At 37.9% G+C, this 27,326-nt stretch overlaps 1 long non-coding RNA gene across 1 annotated transcript in view; it reads left to right on the forward strand.

The window, feature by feature from the left end:
• The window catches only part of LOC137215918 (uncharacterized), a 1,149,036-nt gene that overhangs the window by 628,460 nt on the left and 493,250 nt on the right, over positions 1-27,326 (forward strand). The window contains exon 3 of the long non-coding RNA XR_010939487.1: positions 6,484-6,530. This is a non-coding gene — a long non-coding RNA (uncharacterized lncRNA). The remainder of the gene's footprint in view (positions 1-6,483; positions 6,531-27,326) is intronic.

Genomic DNA, 27,326 nt, shown 5'->3' on the forward strand with positions numbered 1-27,326 from the left:
AAACAAGCTTAATAAACTCAGGAAGAACTTTTGACCTCCCCACTAACTGCCTAAAAAGTGTAGGCAGAGGACCTCTTCCAGGAACGGAGCTGTCACCATAGAGACTACAGTAGGAACTAGGTGTGTAGACAGGGCAACTTAGCAGAGTCTGTTAAAATTCCTCTCTGGGTCCCATTGTCTCTGCCTGGCCCAGGAAACGTTTGTTTACCAACTATTCACTTTTCCATCCTCATGTCAACTGCCTTTGCTCTTCTGTGAAGTCCCAAACCCCTACCCTCAACATCCTCCTTTGTCTTTAGCTGAAGATGTTTTTTAAGGTGAGGTTTTCAGCCCTTGTGGTGAGTTACTCAGTTTTCTTTGGTCTCTCCTGTGTAGGCATGTTATTAAACTTTTGTGTGATTTTTCTCCTGTTAATCTGTCTCATGTCAATGTAATTCTTAGACCAGCCAGAAGAACCTAGAAGGGTAGAGGAAAATTTCTTCCTCCCGGACATATTAAAACAAGCCCAGGGAAATTCCCTGGTGGCACAGTGGTTAAGAATCCGCCTGCCAGTGCAGGGGACATGGGTTTGAGCCCTGGTCCGGGAAGATCTCACATGCCTCAGAGCAACTAAGCCCGTGCGCCACAACTGCTGAGCCTGCACTCTAAGAGCCCACGAGCCACAACTACTGAAGCCCATGTGCACCTAGAGCCCGTGCTCCGCAACAAGAGAAGCCACCGCAGTGAGAAGCTCGCACACCACCACGAAGAGCAGTCCCTGCGCGCCGCAACTGGAGAAAGCCCACGCACAGCAATGAAGACCCAACGCAGACAAAAATAGATAAATAAATTTATTTTAAAAATAAATAAAGCCCAGAAAGGGATGTTAAACCAACTTAATAGTGTATCAGAATCTTAACAAAAATTGTCATTGACAGTGTAACATAACAAAAGTAGTCAAGGGGCAAAGATGTTGAGAAGGGACAGGACAAAGAGCACACCGAGCTGTTAGGGAACCAGGGCCCTTTGCCGGATGCGCTGCAAGTGGGCCGCTTTGACGCCGAGGTTCAGCCGAGAAAGAGCTTATTCATAAGGCGGCCAGGCCAGGACTCAGAGAGCAAGTCTCATTTCCGCCTCCCGAGAGGCAGAGGGGTTCGGGACATTTACGGGACAAGCAGGAGGGCCTCAGGACTGGGGAAAGGGGATGGGAGGCAGGGAAGAGGGGCGGTAACTGATGTTCTGCGCAGGCGCAAAGGGGTTCCGTGCCTCTGCATATTCATAAGCGCGGATGTTGCGTGACCTGAGGGTGGAGTCAACAGGCCGGTCGGGGGACGTCTGCGCAGGCCCAGGTTCAGCGTCGTGGTCCCAACCAGCCTGAGCCGGCTCGCGCTTGGTGGGAGCTGACTCCGGGTTCCTGGGGAACACCAGGCCGTGTGAAGCTGGGAAGGTACGCAGTTAAGGAGAGGAAGAAAGAGAGAAAGACGCCCGTAGAAGCTAAAGCGAGCTTAGTCAGCGAAGGCAGTTTACAAGCGAAGGGGTTTGAACCAGCCGCTCCGTTCCCCGTTGTTCTGCAGCACAAGCTCAGGAGTTCCTGTTAGTTATGAGCTTCCGCTGTCTCTGCGGGGCACGGGTTCAGAGCCATGGTTTCTCCACCTTTCTCAGCTGCCAGCTAGGCCGGCCATCTGGTGGGACCTTTATTTGCGGCTTGCTCTGTCAGGGTGCCGCGCAAACACGCCTGTGCAGAGCACGCTGGTGGTGTGGCAGCTCTGCTCTTCTCGCCTGCTGCGGAGAAGCCGTGGATTCACCTCTCCTGAGACGCAGAGATGTGCCCTCCTCAGAGCCTAAGGCCAGTTCTCCTTGCAGATCTCTTTCCGCCTCTTTGCCCTGTAAGCCAGTTACAGTGACGTGTAGACAAATGAGATGTGACCTCTCCCCTTCTTTTCCAGCTTTCCTTACCCCGGGGTGTGATAACTGCGGCACCGTAGTCATTTTGGACCAGATCATTCTGTGTGTGGGGGGTGGGGGTGGGGAGGGCTGTCCCATGTAGTGTAGCATGCTTGGCAGCATTTCCGACCTCTACCCACTTGATCACGGTGGCACACCCCTGCCCCCCAGTTGTGACAACAAAGAATATGACCAGACATTGTCCAGTGCCCCCTGTGGCCCCAGATTGCCCCTGATTGGGAAGAGCACTGCCCTGAATAAACGTGGTGCTCATTTCATCTCTTTATCCAGTTGTATACTTTGATTTATTTTTCAGTGTACTTACTGGACTGCTCCCCCGATTCATTCTCAGTCTCTCCCTAATACCGCGTACACACATACAAGGAAAGAATGCAGGGAAAGTTTAATCTTCATTCTGGAACAAACCAATCCCCAGGAGGACTGGCCCCATGACTTTGGCCTCATTAGCATGAAAAGATTTCACAGGATTTTTAAGCTATTGCTATTGCACACCGTTAAAAAAAAAGATGAATAAACAATCCAATAGTGAAAAACAGAACAAGTGGTCAATATCATTATGCGGTATTAAAAATGTAGTTGAAAATAACAAGGTATGTTAAGTATTTTACTGAAATCACATGGGAAAATTTTGGTTAAAACATTGACATTTTTTTTTTCCTTTACTGTATCAACCACACAGTTATTTTGAGCAAACCTTACCTCTGGAAATGACTATACAAAGAAAATTGTCAGAATATGAAATTTTTTTTTCCCCTAATGGGATATGGTAAAGAATGAACGTGAAGGATTACATTCCTAATCCGTTCCACAAACGCAGTGGTGCGAGATGGGACTGCATGATGTATCCACTTTCCTGTAGTCTATTTGAAGCACCTGAGTTTGATGAGGAAGTTCATGTGTTTTCTAGTAGTGCCTAATTTACCCTCAGGGAGTGGCTCATGCTGGGAGAACGCGTCTCATTATGGATTATTTTGTCGCATCAGCCATGCTATGAGATGGACAAGACTTTATAAGACAAATACTATGGAGCAACCTTCAGAGGCCAGCGCTACATGCAGGCAAAAATTCTCATTGGCAGAACAAAACAGAAAGCCCTTGATGAATTCTGTTACCGTGGCAGCATATTGTCAAATCATGCACTAATAACAAAAGAGCTGGAAAACCGTACCAAGAAACCAGCATGTCTTTTGGCAAGCTGGAGACCAGGGTTTGGTGCCGAGCTTCCCAACACTCTAAAGGAGAGAATTAACATCAGAGGAAGCCGAGAATGTTTGTGCAAACTCTGCAGGCATTCAGGTGTGAATCCTAGAGCAGCTACGTGAACCTGAGGGTTATTTTTTCTTCTTTTTTTTTTTTTCCTCTTCCCAAATGTAATTAGGTGTTAGTTCAGTAACGAAGAGCATCCCTAAAGGGTGTCTGGGACCTCAGTCACATTTTAGGGAATGCAGCTCTACCTTCTGAGTCAGTTCTTACACTATAAACCTCTGTAATTTAAGATGTGGCAGAATTTGAAGGCAATTAGCATAATATGAGAGTGGCCAGATGTCGTTGAATGCTTAGGTGTGAGCCAGTATTTTATATTTTGTCTTGGGAAGATAACTCCATTAAAATCTGTCTCAGATTGAATCATGTGGATCATGTCGTAAAGCACCTGAAATACCAGAAAATCAGAGGTTTCAATATATAAAACATTTGTGAGAATGAAGTTATACAAGTTGTCTGTAACGTTCCATTTATTTGTAGTATTTCTTTTCAGTACCTTTGTTTTAGGGCTGTGTTTGCCAACCAGTTTTCTAAAACTTTGGCCCATACGTGGCAAACTTACCTGAAACATTGTCTTTTTCTCTATTTCCTTTATTTTTACTCAGATCCTATGCCTTGTTTCTTACCTTCCATTTCCTTTTTCTTTCCTCGAAAAGTGACAGCTTCCCATGCCTCTTCACCCATTGTTTGTTGACATGAAAGGAAAGAAACATGGAAATGGAGCAGTGGATTTCAGACTTTGCTCCTTGAAAATCCCGGGGTAGCTTCTGAGCTGCAGGTGGGGAGGGCATACAGGGAGCAGACAGGGCTCTGAGGCTTCCATTCAACTTCCAGTTTACAAGTAGTATTTCATGTAAAGAAAGCTTTCCACAGCACAGATATCTCAACAGTGGTAGAACCCACGATGCCATCAGGTAGAGTAGACCCAGGATGGGACATTTGACCAACGGAAAGTAATCATACTGAGTAATAGAAGCATGGGGATATTGAAGAAATTCACTGTGGGTGTTTCATCTCATGATTACTCTTCCTTCAACCACCTTAAGTTCAACCCGTATCTAAAAATCAGGAACTTCTCATTCCCTCCCATTTAATAGTAGCAAGATTTAGTAGCTTCTGCCATCTCAGCAGGAGCAAAGCATGTAGTGGTCCAGGTGTATTTCTATTGAGTAGGGTGATTAAGGAGTGTGAAAGAATAAAGATGTAACTGTATAGCGAAACAAGGAAACTAAAATTTATCTCAAATGATGTCTCTATTGTCCCAAAGAAAGATTATATATCTCAGTAAGTCCTATGGCTAGGAGAATTTTATGAAAGAAATGTTCTTAAATGTATGGACACCAAAGGGGGAAAGTTGGGAGGTGGGGGGGGGTGGAGGTGGGATGAATTGGGAGGCTGGGATGGACATGTAGACACTAATATGTATAAAATAGATAACCAATAAGAACCTGCTGTATAAAAAAATAAAGTTCAAAAAAAGAGAAAGGAATGTTCTTTTTAATCGTAAAGGTATTTTGACTAGCTATGGCTTTATTATTACATGAAATAAAAACTATAGTTTATTTGTATGTATTATAATAAGGTGTAAATTTAATTTTAAAATAAAAAAGCAAACTTACACCATACATTTTAAAGATTTGTCCTACATTAATAAAAATAGTGTTTTGCATTTATAGGACACGATGTCAAAATGCTAACATGTCCTAGCAAAAACGTTAAAAGAGCAGGAGTTCCTGGATTAGTAATTATTTGTATTCAAGTTCTCTAAATTTAACCTCAAATTACCTGTCGTTAACTGTTTGAATAAGAGGTTTGATAGTAAATAATTTATTATTTATCTTGTTATTTTCCTTGAGGAAATAACTTTATTTCCCTAAAATATTAAAAAAAAATTGCCTATATAATGGAAGACTATTTCTTGTTTACTATAGAAATTTTAATACTTTTTTTTAAGATACTGTTTTCTCCAAATTCAAGTGGTATGATGTTTTTTTTTAATCTCAGCATAGTAGAGAAATATGTAAAGAATGTTTTAGCTTCCACTATGTCAGCAGATTTTGATTAATTGGGGGAGAAAAAGCTTATTAAACAAAATAACATTTCCAATTTTGTATTAAATGTTACCTCTTCTGCTGTATAAAGCAGGACATATTTTGGCAAGATCTCAAGCTTTTAAAACTAACATTGAACATATTATGGAGAAAAGACTTGCAAATTGCCTTGTGTTCTTAACAGTAGCTGGAAAAGGAAAAGAAATTAAAATGGATCAACAGTTAAAGTGGAAATGCATGATTACAATGGAATGATACGTAAATTCAAATCAAGTTTCAATGAGGAGTATATTTTTAAGTATTTTCAGAGAAATTAAATAATTTTCAGATTTAGTATTTTCTGTAATCTTTTAAGATTAAAAATTTATTTTTTAAAAATATATTTTCAGATGATTTTATTTGTGATTATGTACGTCGAATTCAAACCACGTTATGGTTTTTTTCTGTGTTTGGTAACATCGAACCGTGAAAAGTAAAATTAGCATTTAAGAAATAATTCAAGGAAAAGACTTCTCCTGTAATGTTTGCCCCAGTGAGCTGAGTAATTTTTGTAAATTAGTCTTTTGGCCTGAGTGATTTAGATAATTACTTAAGTTCTTTCTTTCAGGTTGAATATTCAGATACTAGTCAACATCAAGCATACGATAAACGATTTATTTTTTTCTTCAGTAAATCGATCAAATATTGAGTGAAATAGTGTATTTGCCCTGTGTATTGCCCTTATGTAATCCCTAATTGTTCTCAAGTAGTGTCTCTCTAAATCGCTGAGATCTTTTTCTATTGTTATTTTCAAATTTGCTTGATGGATTAGGAAAGATGTGTTCAATCAAAGAGTTCTGGATAAATATTAAAGGATAAGCTTCTAATGAGTACATAACTCAAACTGTTCTTTATTCACTCAGTATAAACCAATGATCAAGTTACCTGTGAACATTAAGGGTGGAGGGAGGGACATTAACACATTCTTTACTCGACTAGGATGTTTTTGCTTTTCTCTAACGGAAATTTTCTTTTCCTTTTTCAGCAGTATTTTTAACTTACGGTGTGCATTGGGAAATAATTTTCACTTGCCTTTGTAGTTTTTAATTCAGGAAAATAAACCAAAACCAAGAGGTTGTAGTTATAACATTTCTTCTTTATGAACATAAAAGAATCCTATTAGCTATTGCAATTTAAACTTTATTGTATTTTAAATTAACATATTCTTGTTTTTGTGACTTAACAGGCAGTACTCCTGTGGTGGATATAGATTCTTGCTGCAAGGAAGCAACAGTAAGTGCTTATGTATATGCAATAACTTTTTAAAAACTGCAACATCTTAATATTTGGAACTCCATTATGCTTAAATGCATGAAAAAAGTTAATATGGTTATTTAAATTTACCCTATCATTTTATAATTTCAATAAATTGTATTCACTCTAATGACATTTTACATAGAATTTTAATAGATTAATGTCAGGTCATTTTAATAATGAGGAAAAATAGACCCACAGCCAAGTCTTTCCATTTTGTCCAGTATGTTTATGTCAGTCTTGCTATATAAATTTCACTTATGCATTAATGACATTAATTATCTCTTTGATTAGCTGATTTACAAAGAGTCTGTTTTCTATGGGCAATTATTTGACAATTGGTTTTTAAATTTTGGATTGTGGGACATTTATTTTGCATTCATAACTTCTTTGGAGCAACTCAAATTCGTCTTCTGTAATGGTGCATTTTAAATTGTTTTCGTGCCAATGTGAGTCACTAACTCTTGTATTCATCTCACAAAAGGTAAGAGAGGGGCCTCTTTCTCCCAATTGGGATTAAATAGTAGCTTCTCAGTTCTTCTGCAATATATTTTTCATAATGGTTTAAATCTGTGTGTTTATTTCAAATGTGAGCGTAAGTAACTTTTGTTTTACCTGCCAGCCCTGCGTTATCTTGTGCCTTCCTTTACATTAATGTAATTACTTGGGAATTATCTCTATTCCAAATTGAATAGGGAAATATCAGCTTGCTGCAGGCTCTGTGCTCATCCAGGAATTAAAGTAATTTAAGATATGAGGTTTTAAATGGAAACTCTATTTGTAAGAAAAAGATGTAATTCACTGCCAGAGGTATCCGTTTCAGTGCAACTTCTAGAGAGACAAAAATGCTCTCCAAATTCTAATTCTTGATTTTCTAAGTAATTTGGATCCTGGTATCTTTTCTACTCAGATAGGTTTCTAGGGTGTTGTGTAATCTGGGATATATCCTGGTTTCCATTTCTCACTGATACCATTTCCTGGGTGTCTTGCTGACTCAACCATTGAGCTGTTTGGCAAAACTTCTATCCAGTGATCTTCAATTTGACGTGGCCTCCTCAGGCAATGATGGGTCTTCTTTGAGTACAATTCATTAAATGTTGTTTTGTAGAATAGATAGTGATTATACTTACCAAATGTCTGCAAGTCTCTTTCGGAGATATGCTGTATTATAAATGAAATTATTTTCTATTTGGGGGAATTCTTGTTTGTTAATATTGTTGTAAGTAAAGGCTTTGGTGAATAGACTATATTGATCTTTAGAAAGTGTTAGTTGGTATTAGCTTTGCGATAGACTAAAAATGATATAAAATGGTTGGTAAAATGACTCAGACTATTTCTCTGTCTTGCTGTGGTTGTGGAAGAGGCGACAGGGACAGAAAATGCCTCATAAATCAGTGTCGGGGTGTTCCCTCCCCTACAACGGAATAGAAATCATCACACCAGGACTGCCCGTTTTACAAATGATGTTATAACCCATTTACTTTAAAAGCTGTTTTCCTTAGAAGTCATTTCTAGTATTTTTGAATCGTCAAATTATGCATATATACTTTCTAGGAGCAATCGAGTATAAGTATGTGTGTTTAAATAAATATATATATTTATATAAATATACATGTATATACACATATCAGCAAAATCATATCTTAGGGTTCCCAAGTAGGAAGCTTCGAATACCCACACAGAATTTTATTTATCTTTGGATCATTCTAATTTTTATTTTATATCTGAATCTTCAGTCTCAGTCTGTTCTTATTCTGTCATTTATTTATATATTTAACAACTTTTGTGTAGCTAGGTGTGTGGTCTCAGACACTGGGGATAGAGGGAGGAAAGATTAAGTTCCTATCTTCTAGCTGACAACAGGATGATGGAGAAAATACAAACATTTAACAGTCATTTCAGTTCATTGTGGTAGGAGTTGTGATCGAATCAGGATAAAATGGGGAATAGAGGGGTGAATTCTCAGGTCATCCTGGCGAACTAAAGCTAATGTTTTCTGGAGGAGGTAATTCTTGAACCACAATAGGTGTGTGTAACTGAAGTGGTGGTGTTGGATTGTGTGTGTATATTCCAAAGTGAGGGCATAGGAGTGAGAAGATTGAGAAGAAGGGGCTGTAGAAATCATTTCAGGCTCTATGGGAAGGGAAGGCTATCTGTGCAGTATATACAGCAAGATCAAGGTGACATGAGAACATTTTCACATGCTTAGGGAGCACAAAAGAAAAGTTGTGTGACAAGAAATGCGAGAACTAGAGCATAAAATTACATCTGTGACTGTGCTGAGGAGTTTGCATCTTATCTCGTTTTTACCCAGAAAACAAAAGGGAGCCCTAGTGAATTTTCTAACAGGAAGAAACATTGGAGTTGCATTTTGGAAATACCAGTAGAGCAGCAATTTTGAAGAAGGATTAGACAGACTCATCAAAGGAAGTGGTTTTGTGGGTAGAGCAAAGCCTTGAAAAAGTTGAGCTCTGAACAGTGGCGACCAGGTTATTTACTTGAGGTTACCTGTCCTGCGTGAAGAAGGGAACCTACAGGATGATTATTGATTGGAAGGCTCATGACAGTGGGAGTGGGTTGAGGGAGAGGAGAAGCTAATTTTAGAATGAATCGTTGTAAGAGCAGGAAGAGTTTGTTCATGTTAGGGTTATAGCCTCTTCCTCATTCTCTAGGAGGTACCGGGAGTCTTCATGGAGTCTAGTTCAGAGCCCAGGTAGAACCCGCCGGCTGGAATGGTTATGACCACTTGTTCTATCATCCATATACTGTCTAATAGAGTAGCCGCTAGCCGCATGTGACTATTAAAATTACTTCAGATTATAAATTTATTTCCTTAGTCACACTTACATTTCAGCTTCTCAGTAGCCAGATGCGGTGAGCAGCTACCCTTTTGGACAGCACGTATGGTGTCAAAAATCATATTGAACGATGCAGTTCTATCTAGATTTTCAGAGCACTCATAAAAGAATGCGGATTTTGAATCACAAAAGTAAATGCATGACTAAATGTATTTTAACGTTTACCTTTTAGAAGTAGAGAGACTTAATTATATCCTTGTTCCATAATCAATTATGTTGGTGAATAATATCTGAATTTTAATAGAACGAGAAAATTTTAAACCTTCTCATTTATAATTTGAGGATTTTTTCTTCTTTATCAGTATAAAGGGCGTAAGCAAAAGCTACCTGGCTCCTACAGAACTGACATAAAAGCCCCGGTAACAAATCGAAGGGGGCAGGCACTGTAGAGCAAGACAGTTTTCTCAACTACTTCCCTAGTGCTTTTTCAGAATCTCAAGTTCCATCCTGAAATTCATTAATAAAACTCATTGATGTTAGTTCTCACTGAAAGATGGTAGCATTTGGAGTAACAAAATGTTATTAGAGGGCAGCTTCTAGGACAGTGTTATTAGAGGGCAACTTCTAGGACTCAGCGTGTAAAATACAGTTCACTACTCTTGACCTCTTAAAATGTATGAGATAAAAAAAAACCTGTAATGCCAGCTTTTCATAATAGTGTTGCCAAATGATGGAATATCTTATTTCTGAGGGAAATACACTTTGATCTTACAGGGAAAATAAAGTTGCTCTCTATTCTAATGGCACACAACCGAGTTCATTACATGTGGTCTGCAGGTGAACGGATGTTTCGCACCTGGTGGCATGTTCATTATAAATGGATTTTTGATCTTCTTTTACCATTATCTGCAGATGAGATACTCACAGGGGGAAATCAGTTGGAAGCAGTGTAGGAAAAGAAGCAGTGAATAGTTGAGCTAATCTGTAACTTCGGCCCTGGACTATTTTTTTACAGAATCCTCCCCATGATATTATTTACTGGCTATAAGCTATTTGCATTTAGCTATTTGTCTAACACTACAAACTAATATATAAATATAAAATATAAAAATTGTCACTATAAACTAACTTGTATGTGTATATATGTACGTTTATATATATATATATGTAAGTTTCGTGTATATATGTATATATATAATCAGATCATCCTTTAGAACAAACAAGTCCATACTTCACTCTCTTAAGGAACGTTTATCAGTGATTTTGTCTAATTCAACTTTAACATTTTAAAATGAATTCCATTTCCCCTCTGTCATAAAGAGCTTCATGGTTGGTGTCTTTGATTACACATTTTTCTTCTTCCTATGCAGGTTAATCCAAGGTATTGCTTTTGTCATATCACTTTAAAATTTTTTTTTCTTTTTAAAAATATTTATTTGCTCACAGCCCTTTAGGGAGTGCATTGAAGCTGCAGAACACAGTTTTGTCTTTAGCCTGCGTTCAGAGCCCGTCCAACCTGTGTGGGTCTATAACAACTTACACCCAGTCGCTTAAATGAAGTGACTGATCCTCTTTCAGTTCTCCTCCACTTGGGAAGGGCATTGGTCCTCCAGCTGCCTCCTCTCAGCCTTCTTCTTTTCTGTCTCAGAGCCCTTCGCCTTCCTGGCACCCTTATCCAGATAGCTTTAGTCGCCAGTAGCTTAAATTCCACCCAATATTCCTCACTTTTCATAGAGTTTATTAATTTGCTACATCTACATGGTGCCTTGTGACCATTCTTGACAAGAAATGGAATTAATAATAAAAACTTACTTAAATCTGTTAGTCATGTCCTCTTAGCTTGCTTGAGGGTGATTGTCATGTAATAAACTCTCTAACTATTGACTGAGAATTCAAAGGACAGGTAACCTTAAGCTGCAGCCTTCCATGGTCAGCTCATTGATCCCTACTGACCTTAGATACACTGTGGATCGAATTAGCAAAATATTATTGTTCTTTTTATTGTGCTCAAGAATGCTGGGACAATGGATTTTCTTCCTTGAATCTCTAAAGGGCCTTAAGGTCCGTAAATATTGATACTGTGTACGTCTAAAGATGGGTCAATTTCTGAAATAATATTAATGTGTTCATGCAGTTACCTTTGAAGAGAATATGGGTTTTGATTTACCTGCCTATAAATATTAAATTATCTGAAGTAACTAATGTGGTTATTTCTGTGTTGGTTTATAATAAACATTTCATTCAGTGAAAATGAAAAACAAGGTATTTTGTTAGCAATTGCTTTTAAACTGGTTTTTCAATTAAAGATGACTGGAGGGACTTCACAGCTCATAGCAGTATGTTGGGGAGGTCAACTTTTGTGTTTAAAAAGAACTTAGGGGACTTCCCTGGCGGTCCAGTGCTTAAGACTCCACGCTTCCACTGCAGGGGGCACAGGTTCGATCCCTGGTCGGGGAACTAAGATCCTGCATGCTGCGCGGTGCGGCAAAAAAAAATAAAAGAACTTAGGTAACATGAGAGTTACCTAGAGGCCTTTCTAACCAAAACATATATCCTTTAGCTACATCTTATGTAGAAGAAATACAAGTGTTTGAAATTCCTAATGACCACTTTAGTGTTTTCTGGAAGTATATCTAGCAGATGCAATAAGCTATCCAGCTGTGTCTCATACAAATAACTTATTTTATGTGACGTGATCTTCCATTGTCACTTCATGTATTAAGTGATCTCCATGGCCTGGAGTCAAGGATAGCCAGGTTGTGATGGAAGAATGACCAAAAAAATGGGGCAATGGGAGACTTTAACAGCCAGGGGAAAAAGCAGCTATTAGCTATTGGAACGGTTGAGGGATTTCCAAAACAGGAAGACAAGTGGCAAAGATAAACTTGGATTAGATGCAGTTACCTGAGATTTGACCCACGGGGCAAATTCAGAAAAATAAACTACTGTAATGTACACATGCAAAGTTGTGTGGCCTGTATTTGCCAACCCTTTTTAGAGCACGTCAATTGTGTTCGTTCCTCAAAATGGCAACTTCTGGTGTAGAGAGTAACTCGATCCAGTGTTTGTGAGAACTGTACCAATTTGATTTTATCCTCATGAATTCAAAGTATAACTTCAAAGTGAAACCACTTCCTCCTCTACAGCCCCCCTCCTCCCCTTACAATGTCCTGGTTCAGTTTAAATGGCTCGTTTGAGCCTTATTAACATAAGTGCTCCAGCTTCTTTGAGTTAGAGAATGTTGTATCCTTAGCTACTGAGGAGGAAGAGACCTGTTCCTGTACCTTCTAGGTTCTGGCCGGTCTAAGAATTACATTGGTGCGACACGGATTAACAGGAGAAAAATCACACAAAAGTTTAACAACATGTATGCGTGGGAGAGACCTTAATTCACCAAAATGGCTGAAGCTCTCACCTTAAATACCATCTTCAGTTAAAGACGAGAGAGAATGTTGTGGGTAGTGGTTTGGGACCTTAAAGGGGAGGAGGGCAGTTGACATAAAGATGGAAAAGGCAAATGTTTGATAAAGGAACGGTCGCTAGGCCGTGTACAGACACGGGAGACAGAGAGCAATCTTAACAACGCAGTTCTGTGTCCACACACCTGGCTCGTACTGTAGGTAGTTACCTGTGGTGACGGCTCCCTTCTTGCAAGAGGTCCTCTATCTCTATTCTTTAGGCAGTTAGGGAGAAGGTCAAGCATTCTTCCTGAGTCGTTGGGGCCTCGATTGTTTTCACCTCAAAATAATCCACATGCCAAGGAGAGCTTTTGGGGTGGCCAATTGTGTTCCCCTGCAGTGGCTTGCACCCAGTGTAGGCCATGGGTGAAAACAGAATTACTGGCTAGGGTAAGTGAGAGCCTGTCTCTCATTAAGGTGGACTAGAAAAGTGTCTGGTAAGAAGGTGATAAAATGAGAAATTATCAATACACCTAGCTTGGAGCTTGGTCATTGGTCAGAAACAGGAAATTCTAAATAGGACAATGGGAAGAAAGATGGACTCTGCCAGTGGAATGGAAACCAGAGCAGGTGGAGTGACTGCACTGGGTCGGGGGGAGGAGCCTGCCTTCTGGGAATTGTGTGGCCATCCTGCCTTCAGGATGTGCTTGGCTGTAAAGTTTGGCTTTACCTTCAGACTGTGTCCTTGATAGTTTTCTCAGTTTTTATGAGTGGTGTCGACTGACTATCCAGGCACGTGGCTCTGACTTTAACTGACAGCATGAATCACTCTCATTCCATATACTTGTTAGGAAATTTGATCTTTTAATCAGTACCACCTATTTGAAGAGGAAAAACAAAACAACACCACAAAACAAATCAGCTGTATTCGTAGGGATCCATTTCTTTAGGTTAAAAACAAACAGAACAAAACAAAAAGACCCGTAAATTGTTCTAGACAGTCAGAAAGCTGGGTCTCATCCCTTTGTCTTCCTCTGCTCTGCACTCTCGCGATACTCTCTGTGAATTATGCTTTGGTGTGAAATGATTCTTCCATATGTATTTATAAGAAATAATTCAAAGTTGAATTCACTATTACGTAGATACTTAAGAATAGAGGATTGCAATCAGACATATCTGTTTTTAGCGCTAATTAGTCTGCTAATTTCTAATTATGCAAACTTAGAAAAGTTGAATAAACCCTTTGATCCTCATATCACTTTCTTATTAACAATAATTAAGTGGTTATAAGGATCAAAATAAGGTTGTGTGTATCAGGTACTTCAGAACAGGTCAATATACAGCATGTCACTGACAAAACGTAGATGCAGGTGCTTATATAGTTGTCAGGGACATTATTGACCAGAGAGAAGCCAGCTGGGAAAGAAGTCCTCCTGGATCTCATTCCCAAGACTGCTGTTCTACTCCTGACCAGCTCAATTCGCTTTTATTTTCATTGATAACTCAACTCCAGCAACTTTATAGGATTTCCTTTTCTCTGGGCAACTGTGAAGCACTGAGTCAAATTTGTAACTCTCTCAAAGCAACAGTATACAATTCTGGGCACCAAACTCATACCTGTTCTTATTTCTCCTATCTGATTTTCCTTTATGATTATATTATATCTAAATATCTATTTGGTTATTTATATATAATATGATAGATTTTAAATTAATTGTTTTGAGAAATGTTTTAAATTCTTTATAAGTTTGAAGTGTAGATAAGTTATCCCTTAACTAAAAGTATAGAATATTGATTAAAAGAAAACAAAAGTTATTCTTTGTAAATAGGTGGAAACATGGATTACAAAATAGCTTCTTCAGCTTACTGGTCAACTGAGGACTTGTATTTATTCTTGGATTAGGTATCTTGATGTGTCCTTTATCCTGAGAAACTATAGAATTCAAAATCTACAAATAAGTACCTATAGATTCTGAAGCATTTTATTCACCCAATTCAAATAAATATTTCCTTTATCAAAATTTCTACAACTTTAATCTGTTTTGTATTCTTTTATAACAAACTGTTTATCACTAATCCCTATTAAAGTCTGAAATTTCTATCATGAGTAATGTAGTCTAAGCATAATCAGGCCATGCTCTGTCAGTATTGTTTTGTTCTCCTCGTTGTTAGGGTGATGTTTGTACATAAAATAAGCCCACATGGTAATGATACACCTTGATACCAGTCAACTGACGAGTGAAGCCAATTCATGGTAAAAATCGTTTGGCGTATATTAATATAGCTATCAGTAATCAGTCAAATCGAGGGCTTTTAAAAACTTCCATTTTTAGATCTTAAACACAATTTGTATACTTTATACTGCCCATATTTCTAAATAAGAGAAAAATGGAATAAATTGATGTAGTTGGAGTATGTTTTCCTACTTTGCATTAGTATTAGATTGTTTCTAACATATCGCATGAAGATCAAGGATTCGTTATTTCATTTCAAGTGTATTTAGAAAACTTTATCATTCAAAGGATGTTTCATATTATGATTTGTGAAATAAAGACTTGAGAATTTCAAATGTCCTTTTAAAGTTTTGCTTCATTGATTTTTTTTCAATTGTCCTGATAGAATTCTGTAACTCAGGGCATACTGGTATTAAATAAATTATTGGGTATTAAAATTTAAATTACAAATAAAGTAAAAAAAAAAAAAGCGAAAAATAATATGTGAAGGCATTTTGCCCAGAATAACCCTGTATCTGTTGCTTCAGAAGTCAGATTACCTGTAAAAATCAGAATCTGTATAACTAATGATTTTTCTCTCTGCAGTTACCAGATCATTTGTCTCCTCTTAGAGAAATGCGTACTGGAGAGTTTGGTTCATTAGTCTTTTTCCTATTTTTTTTCAGTTCAGTAAATGCTCTACTCTTTTCTATTTTCACTAGCTCTTAGCACCTTAAAATCTGTAAGTTATTACACATTGAGTACCAACATGTAAAGAAAGAATTTCAAATCAGTAATTTTCCAATATTAGAGTTTAGGCAAGAATTACTGCTTCTCTGGTAGGATGTTGGATTGCCAGAAAGACCCCTTACCACAAACTAGGTACCATCATCTCAGTCCATACCTAGAATCCTCTCATGATCTGTAGTTGCTGCATCGTTCAAATAGCTAGATCCGCAGTCATGTTCCTATGACTGTTTAGTTATGACTGTTGGGATTTTTTGTTGTTGTTTTTGTTTTTAGTCTCATTAAAATGTTCTTTCGGGCTTCCCTGGTGGCGCAGTGGTTGAGAGTCCGCCTGCCGATGCAGGGGACGCGGGTTCGTGCCCCGGTCCGGGAAGATCCCACATGCTGCAGAGTGGCTGGGCCCGTGAGCCGTGGCCGCTGAGCCTGTGCGTCCGGAGCCTGTGCATCGCAACGGGAGAGGCCACAGCAGTGAGAGGCCCGTGTACAGCCAAAAAAAAAAAAAAAAAAAAAAAAGTTCTTTCCATTGACTCTTCTACTTTCTTCCATTTTGTCAGCAATGTCCTTCACTTATGTTCCTCTTTTACTTCTGTTTTGTTACCCATGATTTCAGTAGAACTGCCAGTTTCCTAAACTTGGATACAAATGCACACTATCCTCCTTGAGTCCTCAGTTCATGGCCAGATCCTTCGAATGTGCTTCAGTTATATACCCTTCCACACTCTCAAGAAATTTCCAGTCTAGTTATCCTTTTTCTTTTGCTTTTCAACCTCTACTTCTGTAGTGGATTCTTCCCACTAGATTTTAAATAAACAGTTTTAAAATCCTGTGACACTTTTAAAAACACAGAGATCTTTGTCCAGTTTCTCATCACCCTCCAGCTAACTCCAGCTATGTCCGTCTCTCTCTAGAGACATATGATGCGCTATATATATCATACTAGACTAGATACATGATATGCTGTATAGTAGAGAGTATATTGTGTTTTGACCCCAAATGCTGGTAAAATTTAGCATGATGTAATACAAATATAAAGTTACTTAAGTGAAAAGTAAATAATAAGAAGAAGCACTGTTACATTCTAAAAATTAAAAAAAAAATCTTTTAGACTGTATTTTATTTTGCTGATATAGCTTAGTTGTCTTTTGAATTGATGGAAGAAATTTATCTAACTGTGTGACTAGTTTCTGAGACTCAGTTTCTTTACCCTTAAAAATAAGGGGTTGTCTCTGGTAAGCTCTATTATACTAGGATGGTATAATATGTGGTATAATATAATGGTATAAACCTTATTAGTTTTCCCTTGGCCAGACAAAAATATGTTTATGCTTTAATATTTTTACTATGTACCTATTTTTAAAGACAGTAGGAATGCTCTTCAAAGATGTATGTTTCTGGAAGGCTTTCGAAAATTTAAGTATATAATTAGTTTACACTTAACTACCTTCCCATGAACAAAGTTTTCAGGCATACTGAATCAAGGTGTAGAAGAAATTGTGAAGAATCTTTACTATTTTCTTATTGGCTTGTGTAATGCAATCTTTTAAAATTGCATTTGAAACAACATTTATTTACAAATTTGCTGGATATAAGATTTTTTTATTTGTTTAAATATACATGTAAGAGGATAACCTTAATTGCTGTATTTCAAAATCCAGGGGGAATTTAGATTTATTTTTAAATATGTCATTAGTGTCCAGTTTCCAAAAGATAGTGTATTCTAAATTTAGGTGGTAATTTTTGGCACTCTTGTTCTAATTACAAATATACTAAGAATACTAATGTAACTTAAAGCAACGGATCTGGGTTAGTCTAGGTGGATGTTTGCTTGCAAGTGAAATCCTGGGTTCGAAAAAAAGTGTGAAGAAAAGTTTGATGGTGATACAGGTCTTTGGAGTAAAATTGTTAGTCTTTACTAGTCATGAACTGTAGTTTTGCCAAGAGTACGTCTGCACAAGGTCTGTTAGGAAAGAGCTGGAGAAAGTCATAATGAATCTGTGATTTTGTATCACCCAAGAAAGAAGACAGATCTGAAACAGTTTTCCTTACACAGGGCTTAAGATACAAATGTATGCATCACTTTAGTGATAATGAAAACTGATTTCGTGACCTCAAGTCATCTTTCAAGGATGTTTTCATGGAAGGCCAGGGAATTGCAACGTTATGTAGAGTGGGTTAAACTTGCCACCTTTCTTTTATTCATTTTTAGAGAGTGGATTCAGTTATGCTGTTTTATATTGTAATTTAAATTTTTGGTTGAGCGTGAGGTCCTGGCGTTGGCATGTCACACACCCGATGTGCAATTTGGTTGTTTCCTTTCAGCTTGACCTTCTGCTGTTCTGTGTGTTTACTGGTTGGACATTTCACCTGTTCCTCTTAGTAAAGCTACAAATAGGAAGAAGTAGAAAGGTTAGCCAATCAAAATGCAGAGTATGGATAAAGGTCAGGGTGGTGGTGCATGCAATTCTAATTCCCAATACATATCAGACAATAAAAATCTGACACCTCATTCTTCTGGCAAAAACCGTAATAATGGAATTGAAAATACTGTGCAAATTATTTTTTCATACAGGACTGTAGAGTTGAAATAGAGTAATAGTATTTGTCCATTTTCATTAAACTTTTAGAATTATACTCTGATGCTTATGAAAAAGAAGCCATACATGCAAAATAGAAAACCAACAGATGTATATTTGAAAGTTCCAGAGTTTATACGTTTCCTCTTTACTCATTTATGAATTATAATTTCAATTATATATAGGCAAAATGAAGAGTGGGTAAGATGATTCATAAAGACTTAGAAATCCAAAATTTGAAATAAATTAAACGGTGACAAAAGTTGTTGATGACTTAATAAGTTAATTGTTCTTTTCACTTAAGTTATAGCATTTACACATAGTTCTTGGCATTTGTGTAAAAGATTGTGGGGTATATGAGTCTGAATGATGGCTTCCCGAAAGATATGCACATCCTGCTACCTGGGATCTGTGATCCTTACCTTATATGGCAGTAAAAGAGACTTTGCGGGCATTATTAAATTAAGGATCTTGAGATGGGAAGGTTATCCTTAATTATCCAGGTGGACCCTAAATTCCATCACTGTGTCCTTATAAGAGGAAGATAGAAGGAGCTTTTACAAACACACAGAGAAACAGGCAATGTGACCTTGGAGGCAGAGATCAGAGTGGTATGGCCACAAGCCAGGGAATGCCAGGAGCCACCAGAAGCTGGAAGAGGCAAAAAACGCATTATCCTTTAGTCTCTGCAGGGAGCATGGCCCTGCCAACACTTTGATCTTGGCCAGTGAAACTAATTTCAGATTTCTGGCCTCCAGAGTTATAAGAAAATAAATATATGTTATTTTAAGCCACTAAGTTTATGGTAATTTGTTACAGCAATCATCGGAAATTAATACAGAGGACATTTGTAGTAAAGGAGTGAAGCTCTGGGAACATTTTTGCTGAAAGCAATCTCCCTTTTAATTGTGTAAAGAGAGGGGTTTATAGGAGTTTATAGATTAGAATCATAACTAATCCAATCATCAATTCAAACTCCAACATTTCATCTCATCTTAATATGTAGTATAGATCAGATAAGTTATCCATATTCTAAGAGTACAGTACCTTAAGGCTCACTAATGATAGCATAGAGAAATAAGCACTGCTTGTGGAAGGAAGAGTCCTTGAAATGGGTCCTGGTTGGCTGACAGAGTGAACCTCCTTGCTTCTTAAATTTTTCCAAGTGTTCAAAGGAGAGGAAGAGTGCTGTATCGAAAAATTTCTTCCTGTAATTCAGGGTATTTATTGTGAAGGAGAGGGGTGATTGAAAAATATCAAATCTGGGTTAAGGAAGATAAGCCTGGTGGTGTACCTTGGTGAGGATGATGAAGAAAATGAAACTCTAGACATCTGGAATGTGAAAGTTTAGAATGGGAATTATGGGGATAAGGAAAACGTGGGTGGGAAAGTGCCCAAAATACAATTTTGCAGTCTTTTTAAAAACATGTCAGCTCAATTAGAAGCTAGTGATACAAAGTAGGTAGGGCCAAAGGGAACTCACATTACAGCTTACGAGGACTGCAGGGGACGTAGTGTCTCCAGGGACGAGCAGTGAGGGGAGAGAATGGTCAGAGGTGAGGGTACAGGGTGTTTTGCTAATAATTGACCATGAGGTCCGGAGGGCCCATGGGAAGAGTTTCGGAGTTGGAGAGTAGTGATGGATGAGGTTCACTAGAGAGAAGTAGAGTGAACCAGATGACCAGGGCCTGCTTTGGTGACACACCAAGTGAGGAGCAGAAGGCAGGGTGAGGTTAGTCCCCTTGCTCTCAGGCAGTTTGTGGTGGCACGGCTGTGAGTGATGTGACAGGAAGGAGAGCTGGGGGCCTAACAAAGAGGAGACAGAGTTCCGGGGTTCCCACTTCATTGTTGCTTGGAAGGTGGAGGCCTCGGGAGAGGCCATGGTGCTCTGAGCTGGTAGAACTGCGAAGCTCCCTGTTATCTGCAGCAGATGTGGGAACGGAGGTCAGCAGAAGATTCGTGTGCCTCAAATCTCAGAGGTCCTACTCGGTCCCTGCTTATTAAAAAAAAAAGGCGGGTGCAGGATTTAAATACAAGGTCATTGAGGTACATCCTCATCAATCCTATGTTAGGGCCGTGGAACTATTAACAGTAGTCATGACAATGCTGCTTCACAGAATGTATCGTAAGAGGTTAGACAGCATATTCATACCGCTCAGCAGGGCTGTAGCTAAACCAGGTCAGGCCATTATATTTTCTGGTTTACTGACCAAAAATGATCTTCTTTATGGCTAAGAACGCTGAAGAATTCACTTGCATAGTGCATAGTACTGCAGCCTTGGCAGAAGTGGTAGATATAAAGTTTTACTTAAACGTTTATATCTAATCTAATTACTGAGTGCTGCAGCCATGTTACCACATACCACCCCCCAGTAAGAATAAGAGGCACATTTAAGACATTCTTCTGAAACACAGCACTTCTGTTGAGAAAGTTGTATTAAAAAATAAATGTTACCTCTGCTGTTCCACTTAGGATTCTGTTGTTATGAGAGAAGATCAAGCAATTAGGTTTTCTATGGCAGTATGCACACACGCGCACGCACACACACACACACACACACACACACACACTCACTCACTCACACTGGCAGGGGAGAACACCAGGAATGATAACCCTAGAACACTTGCCAGTACTCTAACTTTGTCCATATGCTCCTGTTTACCAACTTGAGTAGATAAGTGTGAAAATTTTTCCATAGTCAGTATGTGGGAAAATCAGAGTATCCAGGGACAGTTGTATGCAGATTTAAAATAGGGTACCAGGCTCATAATACAACTTAAAAATGTTTTATTCAGGTATAAACATCAAAGTGAGAAACTGTTTTTAAAGATCCTATCAGTTTGTAATGCAATTTAGCATGAGAAAGTTTACCAAAGGAAACATTCAGTCCTGAGAGAGTTAGTGACTGAGGCCTGTCACACCCTAGTGCAGCATCACTGAGTCAGAGTGGCTTTGCTTCATGGCCCTTGTTCATTGCACGCAACACAGGAGATAGTCTGGAACAAGAAGTAAGATTACCAGCAATGCCCTTCAGATTAATTATCCTGAAAACATAATTAACCTTAACCAAACATTACCTTTTTTATGTGTATTTTTATAACGAGGGCTGGTAAGGTAGCGGGAGGTTTTATTGTGCTTCGTTCAGTAGAAATCATTCGGTTTTAATTGAAGGATTTAAAGGCTGAATACAAACATGCCTCTAATTTTGACTAGGGCTGTAGTGTTTGGCTTTTTTTTTTAATTGAAGTATACTTGATTTACAATACTGTGTTAATTTCAGTTGTACAGCAAAGTGATTCCGTTAAATATAGATACGTTTTTTCAGATTAGTTTTCATCATAGGTTATCACAAGACACTGAATATAGTTCCCTGTGCTATACAGTAAATCCTTGTTGCTTATCTATTTTACGTGTAGCAGTTTGTATCTGTTAATCTCATAGGGCTATACTGTTCGAATTTACAAGAATTTGGCATAAGTCATGTAGACAATGAAATGAAGAAATGAAAAGCAAATTAGCAAAACAATATTATGAACTGTAAATTCTCTACTTTGAGAAATGAATGGAAAAGTAAGGAGAAAAAGAATTAGAAGTCTTCCTCCAAATCAGTAGTTGAAAAGCCAAATAATAATGAATACCAGTGAGTGATGAATAAGGTGCCTTTGCCAAGTCAACAAAATGTTGATAATCTAGCAAGTCATAAAACAGCCCCAGTAAGGGGAAGGTGTGGGTTTATCATACATTGACATGCTCTCCCCACGGGCATTAACAGGAAGGATAAGAAAAAGGAAGAGACAGAATCCTGGTGTTGCTCGACGTGAAGTAATGATCACTCAGATAATTAGTAAAAAATGCATTCTCAAGTTACAGAAACTTACAGTGATGTCAAGCCTCAGAGGTACAGAGAAAGTGCCACATGGACAATACATTAAATGTACAAATAGTATCTCAGAACACGCATGCGGCTATATTTTAATATTTTCACATTTCAATATAAGATACAATATTACATTTAAGTATTACCATTATATTTTCATATAATTGCCTCACATATTTTTTAAGGAGGCAGAGCATAATTAAATAATCAAACATATTTAATTAATATATTTATAGTCTTGCAGTCGAGGGATTTATGTGAGCGTATGCCAGTAATGTGCTTTTTTGCATGCCTATTTGATTCCCAAATGAAAAGGAAGTATTTTGTCAGAGCACAGGCTTGTTGACTTAGGTCCCTTATTCCTTATATTGTTTTCTGTGTGACTGCGAAAATGGAAGTAAAAATAGTTTATTTTTTTGTGACTATATTGTCAGAGTTCCAGATCTTTCAATTTTTAATTAAATACATATTACTTGTAATTTTGTGTGAAGAATTTGATAATATACTTTAAAGATAATATCTATGGAGGAATGATTCTTAAGAGCAGGATAGAGAAAACAGATTCTTTCCTAACTACATGTGTTGCGATTGTCAGCCTGAGGTTATGTTGAACATACAAACTGGAATTGAAAGAGCCAAGAAAGGAGAAGTCTGTGGAACTGAGGCAGAGAGGGATGGATGGGTAAAGAGGAGAAGATCGGTTGTAAGGGTGTAAGAGAAGTCGCCATGCATAAGCAAAGTCAAAACTAGGTCAGGTCCTAATTCAGTTCTAGCTCACCTGTGTTCCCTTGGAGACAGTTCCCAATGCACAAGTTGGGGACATGTACCCGAGAGGACCAAGCAGAGGCGGGAATCTAACAGAAGATTGTCAGTCAGAAAGGGGAATCAGTTTCTATACCTGATGATGTAGATAGTCCTTGAAGAGAAAGAGGCTGTAAAGGAAATTAACATCCAGGCAGTACTGTCTGTCTCTAGACACCTCTTCATTCCTTGGAGGGAAAAATTGTCTTCATGTTTCTGTGAAGCTGTGAACTGCTTTGAACGTTTGTTATTTACAACTCTGTGCATCCTTTCATGATTTTTCAACATCACAGTCTATAATGCCAAAGCAGTGTGGCAGAAATTAAGACAAAGAATAGCTTTGCCGCTGTGATGCTAATGACTCTTCTAAGTATTATCAAGTAGATAATCAATTTAACTGTAAAGAAGAAAAATCGATTTTTATAGTTACTCAAGTCCCAGTATCTGGACATAACTACTACCTGTCTTTCTTTCCTTGGGGTGGTATTTGCTAGTGTGAAAATAGTACATCTCCTTGTTGGATAGACATGAAGGGGTGAAATAAGTCTGAAGTGGAGGCTATACCTCCACTTCATAATCACAAAACAAAAATCCACCAACTCTAGGGCACCTGATTTGTGTTATCAAATCACCCATAAGACATATATACTTTTATGGGAGCTGAAAAGCTTTTAAAAGATGTTAGGAAAAAAAAAAGAGCTAGAACTTAGGATGTTCAAACATACCATATCAAGACTGTGACTTAAATCCATCTCTGGGAAATTTTATTTTCAATTTGTAGCATAAGTAGGGCATTGATAGATTACTTGTCAATATTCCTTAATAAACAAAGGGAAGCCTAAATGAGAACAAAAATGGAATTGGCAATACGATAAAAATGAAAAGTAAGAATGAGCTCCATTTTGAATTGCTGCAATTCATATTCATTGAAATCACTCAGCTCGATAACCCAGCCTTTTTAAATACCAAGAACAGAGCGTTAAAGAACTGTTGTTGTACTCTTGCCTAGTTAGATCATCAGTTCCTTTTTGTGGAAATAAAAGTAGCATCCTGGATTTGAGTATCTGACTTTGTGGCTTTTGCAAGTAGTAATGGTGCAGGCTTCTCAGGGTTAACTCTTGACTAGCTGGGATATTCACAGACTTGTGTGGTTCAGAATTCAAGCCCAGTCTTGGCAAAGTATGTTTCATGCGAAGTTGGGTAAAACAGTACGGATTCATCCTGGGCGGGGGGGTGAATTATCCAAAAACCCATTTGACTGACAGTGGATCAGCCTAGATACCTGTGTATAAGGCAGACCCAGCACTTGGCAATTGAATTTTCTGGTTTAATGTAATTTTAGATAAAACAACCATAACCTTCATGACAAGGCTATTATTCCTTTTTTATCAGTAGTTACATGCATTGGTTCAACATGAAGCATCCCTATGAGAGTAAAGATAGAATTGGAAACCACATGCATTTCTTCAATTATATGTATTCATTGCTGAGGGTTTCCAGTTGACCCTTGCTTTCAGTTTATACTTTTTTTTTTTTTTTTTTTTTGCGGTACGCGGGCCTCTCACTGTTGCGGCCTCTCCCGTTGCGGAGCACAGGCTCCGGACGCGCAGGCTCAGCGGCCACGGCTCACGGGCCCAGCCGCTCTGCGGCATGTGGGATCTTCGCGGACCAGGGCACGAACCCGTGTCCCCTTCATCGGCAGGCGGACTCTCAACCACTGCGCAACCAGGGAAGCCCCTCAGTTTATACTTTTACATCTAATATGAGGAGGCATTTTTTGTTTGCAGAGAGAACAGGTCTACCTGAGCCTCTTCATCCAGAACAGAAAAGAACCTTTGCATCATTGTATGTCTTCTCACTTATCATTCCATTATTTTTTCCTATAATACTCTCCTATTGTCCCCTGAAAATAGCCCACTAATTTTGTGGCTTAGCCAAAGGAAATTTCCAACATATGCACAGGACAGTAAAGCCTAGATGAGCAACATGAAGTGCTTTTAGCTCATTCGTTCATTCACTCACCCATCATCTTAGGGACATGTGTTGGTGGCTCACTATGAAAGACACTATACCATTTGCTGGTGATTAAAAAAAAAAAAAAATTGAATAAGCCACAAATGACTTTCGAAGAGGATCAACTTCTTTTTAGCTATAAATAAAATAGTTTCAATCTAGAAAACATTTTTAACTTTAGATCAAAACTCTTTGAGGAGGCATGATTCACTTTGTAATGAAGCAGAAACTAACACACCATTGTAAAGCAATTATACTCCAATAAAGATGTTAAAAAAAAAAAAAAACCTCTTTGAGGAGGGAACAACATATATGCCAGGTTCAGGGAGTTAACAGACACCAAGGCATTTGGGGAAAAAGTGAATTAGCATTTGTTTAATAGCTATGACATGGGGCCTCCTTTGTTTAAGAAAAAAGAACAAAATTGAAAAAAATGCAATTGTTCCTAAATTTGACATCTCTGGAAGCTATTTTAAGTAGAAAATAGGTTATACGTAATATCCCTAAGCATGATTGTCTAAAATTTCTATGCCTCAATTAATAAGTGTGAAAACACTATTAAATATGGTCTAACTGAACAATCTGATCCTACCCTCAATCACTGGGTCATCTTTCTCTATTCACAAGTTTCTGGAAAGCCTTGCCCATAGAAAAATCTGTTACAAATAGTGCATTCAACGTAAAATGGTATTTTTTTTTCCCCAGTGATTTTTATCATTGTTTCTGGGAGAAAACTTCAATTAAATGTTGATGTGTTGATGGTCTTTAACACATCTTAATTAAGAAAGCCTTAGCAGTAGCAGTTTCCACAGGCAGTGGCCAGAGCTGGAGAAGAATGGACAAAAGGAAACTAAATCCAGTCAGCGTGTGTATGTGTGTGTGTGTGTGTGTGTGTGTGTGTGTGTGTGTGTGCGCGCGCGTGCACGTGCGTGTGCCAGGAGGGCTGGAGGTGGAGGGGCTTCCCATGGATTCGCTGTAACTTTACTCCTTGTACTTCACATGCTTTCATGCTCTGTGCCCATATATTTTATTTGTTTATTATACTGGCTGCTGGACTCAGTAATTATCAAACTCCATGATTTTCATAATTTTATCTTACTCTGCATTTTCATTTCCAACTTTATATCAAACAATATTACACTGATTTTTGATCAGATCTTAATTTGAAGCTCAGTTCCTAGGCACTTTGGCCATTTTTCAAAATGCTAATATTATTGCATCATAGAATCTTTCAGAATAAAAATCCTGGCATCCAAATCAGACAGGCACAAAGACACTTCACAGGTGCAGTGTTAAACAGTAGAGTACACATAGGGTTGCCAGATTTTGCAAATAAAAATATATATTACCTTGGACATGGTTATACTAAGAAACTATTTGTTGTTTATCTGTAATTCACATTTAATTGGGCATCCTGTAATTTATCTGGCAACTTCACAGTATAGACCTAAATGAAATACAAAATTAGGATAAGTAGATTAGGCACTAACTCTCCTGCCCATACATAAACTACCAAAAGGAAAGTTACTAGTTCATTAATATGAGTTTATTCTTATATCTCCAGCTTAGAATTTAATACATCAAAAAGTCACGTACTGAATAATTACAGCATGAGATTATCTACCTTAAATTGCTTTTAATGAAAGAAAGGAGGCGAGGGCTTATTCATAGGAAGCTTTTCATATGAAACTAGAAAAATCATGTCACCTGCATGTTTTAAGTAAATAACATTTGGCCCAAATTTTGAAAAATATAATTCCATTATTAGAAAAATAACTGTAAGAAAATAAGCTGGAATGGTAATCAGAAGAGGGAAGTATAGTCGATTTTATTTTTTATCCTTTATTTTGTAATTTCTCTACTTTTAAAAATACTTTCTAAAATCTAATGAAAGATGAGATTAGAAAGTTCCGTGCTAAGAGTTATTTATAAATGTATACAGCTGGTTCTAATAGCAATAAACAAGTATTTTTATCCTTTAAATACTTAAATTTTTGTGTTTTTAAACTTGAAATTTTTATCCTTTATATACTTTAGAAACTAAATGTTAATCAGTTAAAAAGCAAGGAACCTTGATTGTTCAGATTACAGTCCTGGACTGAACACTTCCTAGTTGTGTGTCCTTTTTATGCTTCTATTCCTTATCTGTAAAATGGGGACAATAATATTATCTAATTCAAAAGGTGGTTTTTAAGCGTTAAATGAGTTAGGGTACAATGAGTTAGTATCAAATCTGACTCATAGTGAGTGCTGATGGCAGTTATTTTTATTCTTATTCCTGTGTATAAAAAATGATTTTTTTTTTTTTGCTTTTGTTTTTGTTTTTAATCCATTGAGCTAGGGGCTGCCTGATT

This window comes from Pseudorca crassidens, chromosome 21, assembly GCF_039906515.1.
Source record: "Pseudorca crassidens isolate mPseCra1 chromosome 21, mPseCra1.hap1, whole genome shotgun sequence".
NCBI classification, from domain to species: domain Eukaryota; kingdom Metazoa; phylum Chordata; class Mammalia; order Artiodactyla; family Delphinidae; genus Pseudorca; species Pseudorca crassidens.